Below are 5,000 nucleotides of genomic sequence, written 5' to 3' on the forward strand. Positions count from 1 at the left end.
TTAACTGCCATATTTCTTTAATTTATTAAACAATTTGCTAGGATTTCATGCAGAATTAACAATATTAATTTATTGTAAATAAAAATATCTGAAAATGTACAGTAAAAAAATGGCAGCTGTGGTTGGTTTACCATTAAAAATATGGTAGAAACTCTAAAAGAATGTTAAAAATTTTACGTACATTACTGTATTTTATTCATTATTAAACAATGTGCAAAATTAACATTGTAAATTTTGATTTCATGCAGAAGTAACAATATTAAAATACTGTCAAAAAAACTGTCAAATTTACTGTAAAAATGGCAGCTGTGGTAGCTTTACGGTTAAATATATGGTACCATATATGGAAACCTATAAAAGAATATTAACAATTTCATGGAAAACTTCCGTATTTCATTCATTTATTAAACCATGTGCAAAATACAGATCATATATTTTGAATTCATGCAGAACAATATTAAAATACTGTACAAAATCTGAAAACGTACAGTAAAAAATGGCAGCTGTGGTTGCTTTACCATTAGAAATATGGTAACAGTAAAAGATGTTCTTAATTGTTTGGTAAACGACCATGTTTCATTCATTTATTAAACAATGTGCAAAATAAAGATGGTAAATTTAGATTTTATGTAGATAACAATATTGAAATACTTCAAACAAAACCCTTAAGATTAACTGTAAAAACAGTAGCTGTGGTTGCTTTACGGTTAAATAAATGGTAGAAATCATAAAGGAATGTTCTTAATTTATGGCAAACTACCGTATTTCATTCATTATTCAGCAATGTGCAAAATAAGCATTGCACATTTTGATTTCATGCAAAAGTAACAATATTAATATACTTTTTTTTAAAAAATCTGTAAAATTTTACTGTTAAAATGTCTGCTGTGGTTGCTTTATTATTAAAAATATGGTAAAAACTGTAAAAGATGCTCTAAATTTTACGGTAAACTACCATATTTCATTCATTTATTGTACAATGTGAAATCTAAATACAAAAGTTTGATTTCATGCAGAAATAACAATACTAAAATACAGCAAAAATACTAAAAATATGTGAAATATGGCAGCTGTGGTTGTTTTACAGTTAAATATATGGAAGAAATGATAAAAGAATGTATAAAATTTCACGGTAAACAACCGTATTTCATTCATTATTAAGCAATGTATAAAATAAGCATTGCAAATTTTGATTTCATGCAGAACAATAATAAAATACTGTAAAATCTGTCAAATTTACTGTAAAAAAACAACAGTTGTGGTTGCTTTACCGTTAAAAATATGGTAGAAATTGTAAACAAATTTTCTAAATTTTATGGTAAACTACTATATTTCATTAATTCATCAAACAATGTGCAAAATAAAAATTATACATATTGATTTCATGCGAAAGTAACAATATATAAATACTGTATTAAAAAAAGGCTGTTAATTTACTATTAAAAAACTGGAGTTTAAGTTGCTTTACCGTTATAAATATGGTAGAAACCATAAAAAAGAATGTCGTAAATTTTACAGTAAACTACCATATTTTATTCATTATTAAACAATGTGCAAAATAAAGACAGTATGTTTTGATTTCATGCAGACATAACAATATTAAAATACTGTAAAAAAAATCTGTAAAATGTACTGTAAAAAACCTCAGCTGTGGTTGCTTTACCGTTAAAAATATGGTATAAACTGTAAAAGAAGTTCTAAATTTTATGGTAAACTGCTATATTTCATTAATTTATTATTCAATGTGCAAAACAAAGACTGTAATTTTGTATTTTATGCAGAAGTAATAATATTGAAATACTGTAAAAAAAAATCTGTAAAATTTACTGTAAAAATCCTCAGCTGTGGTTGCTTTACCGTTAAAAATATGGTAGAAACTGTAAAAGAAGTTCTAAATTTTATGGTAAACTGCTATATTTCATTAATTTATTATTATTCAACGTGCAAAACAAGGATTGTAAATTTAGATTTCATGCAGAAGTAATAATATTGAAATTCTGTAAAAAAAATCTTTAAGATTTACTGTAAAAAAAAACACTCAGATGTGGATGCTTTACCAATAGAAATATAGTAGAAGCCGTAAAGGAATGTTAAAAATTGTAAGATTTTATAACATTTACTGTAAAAAAAGGCAGCTGTGGTTACTTTACCATTAAAAATAAAGTAGAAACCATTATTATTATTATTATCACAATTTACAGTAAACTACTGTATTTCATTAAGTTATTAAACAATGTGCAAAATGTAGATTGTCGATTTAGATTTCATGCAGAACAAATTTCAACTACAATAAGAAAGACCAATTTAAAAGACCAATTAAAAACAATTTATGGTAAATTACCATATTTCATTTACTTATAAAACAAAGTACAAATTAAAACAGTTAAAAATACGGTAAAAGACTGTTCTAAATTTCACAGTAAACTACCATATTTTATTCATTATTAAACAATGTGCAAAATAAAGACAGTACATTTTGATTTCATGCAGACGTAACAATATTAAAATACTGTAAAAAACCTCAGCTGTGGTTGCTTTACCGTTAAAAACATGGTATAAACTGTAAAAGAAGTTCTAAATTTTATGGTAAACTACCATATTTCATTAATTTATTATTTAATGTGCAAAACAAGGATTGTAATTTTAGATTTTATGCAGAAGTAATAATATTGAAATTCTGTAAAAAAAAAAAAAATCTGTAAGATTTACTGTAAAAAAAAATGCAGATGCGGTTGCTTTACCAATAGAAATATAGTAGAAGCCGTAAAGCAATGTTAAAAATTTTAAGTTTTTAAAAAAGGCAGCTGTGGTTACTTTACCATTAAAAATAAAGTAGAAATCATAAATAGTTAAAAACAATTTACAGTAAACTACCGTATTTCATTAATTTATTAAACAATGTGCAAAATGAAGATTGTTGATTTAGATTTCATGCGGAAAACATTTCAACTACAAAAAAAAGACCAATTTAAAAGACCAATTAAAAACAATTTACGGTAAATTACCATATTTCATTTACTTATAAAACAAAGTACAAATTAAAACAGTTAAAAATACAATAAAAGACTGTTCTAAATTTCACAGTAAACTACCATATTTTATTCATTATTAAACAATGTGCAAATAAAAGACAGTACATTTTGATTTCATGCAGACATAACAATGTTAAAAGACTGTAAAATTTCTCAGCTGTGGTTGCTTTACCGCTAAAAATATGGTAGAAACTGTAAAAGAAGTTCTAAATTTTATGGTAAACTACCATATTTCATTAATTTATTATTCAACGTGCAAAACAAGGATTGTAATTTTGGATTTCATGCAGAAGTAATAATATTGAAATACTGTAAAAAAAAATAAATCTGTAAAATTTACTGTAAAAATCCTCAGCTGTGGTTGCTTTACCGTTAAAAATATGGTATAAACTGTAAACGAAGTTCTAAATTTTATGGTAAACTACCATATTTCATTAATTTATTATTCAACGTGCAAAACAAGGATTGTAATTTTAGATTTCATGCAGAAGTAATAATATTGAAATTCTGTAAAAAAAAATCTTTAAGATTTACTGTAAAAAAAAAACACTCAGATGTGGATGCTTTACCAATAGAAATATAGTAGAAGCCGTAAAGGAATGTTAAAAATTGTAAGATTTTATAACATTTACTGTAAAAAAAGGCAGCTGTGGTTACTTTACCATTAAAAATAAAGTAGAAACCATTATTATTATTATTATCACAATTTACAGTAAACTACCGTGTTTCATTAAGTTATTAAACAATGTGCAAAATGTAGATTGTCGATTTAGATTTCATGCAGAACAAATTTCAACTACAAAAAGAAAGACCAATTTAAAAGACCAATTAAAAACAATTTATGGTAAATTACCATATTTCATTTACTTATAAAACAAAGTACAAATTAAAACAGTTAAAAATACGGTAAAAGACTGTTCTAAATTTCACAGTAAACTACCATATTTTATTCATTATTATACAATGTGCAAATAAAAGACAGTACATTTTGATTTCATGCAGACATAACAATGTTAAAAGACTGTAAAATTTCTCAGCTGTGGTTGCTTTACCGTTAAAAATATGGTAGAAACTGTAAAAGAAGTTCTAAATTTTATGGTTAACTACCATATTTCATTAATTTATTATTCAATGTGCAAAACAAGGACTGTAAATTTAGATTTCATGAAGAAGTAATAATATTGAAATACTGTAAAAAAAATCTGTAAAATTTACTGTAAAAATTCTCAGCTGTGGTTGCTTTACCATTAAAAATATGGCAGAAACTGTAAAAGAAGTTCTAAATTTTATGGTAAACTGCTATATTTCATTAATTTATTATTCAACGTGCAAAACAAGGACTGTAATTTTGGATTTCATGCAGAAGTAATAATATTGAAATACTGAGAAAAAAAATCTGTAATATTTACTGTAAAAAAAAAAAAAACCCAAATGTGGTTGCTTTACCAATAGAAGTATAGTAGAAGCCGTAGAGGAATGTTAAAAATTTTAAGTTTTAAAAAAAGGCAGCTGTGGTTACTTTACCATTAAAAATAAAGTAGAAACCATAAATAATTAAAAACTATTTACAGTAAACTACTGTATTTCATTAATTTACTAAACAATGTGCAAAATGAAGATTGTCGATTTAGATTTCATGTGGAAAACATTTCAACTAGAAAAAAAAGACCAATTTAAAAGACCAATTAAAAACAATTTACAGTAAATTACCATATTTCATTTACTTATAAAACAAAGTACAAATTAAAACAGTTAAAAATACGGTAAAAGACTGTTCTAAATTTCACAGTAAACTACCATATTTCATTCATTATTAAACAATGTGCAACATATGACAGATATGAACCCTTGTGCCTTATACCAAAAACATGAAAAGCTTATAAGTTTAACACCGTGTAAATCTGCAATTACCACAAGCGTCTACAGTATAAGGAATTAACGGCCTGTATAATGTTACGGTATTGATTG

The sequence above is a fragment of the Danio aesculapii genome, chromosome 3 (assembly GCF_903798145.1).
Source record: "Danio aesculapii chromosome 3, fDanAes4.1, whole genome shotgun sequence".
In the NCBI taxonomy this organism is placed as follows: Eukaryota; Metazoa; Chordata; class Actinopteri; order Cypriniformes; family Danionidae; genus Danio; species Danio aesculapii.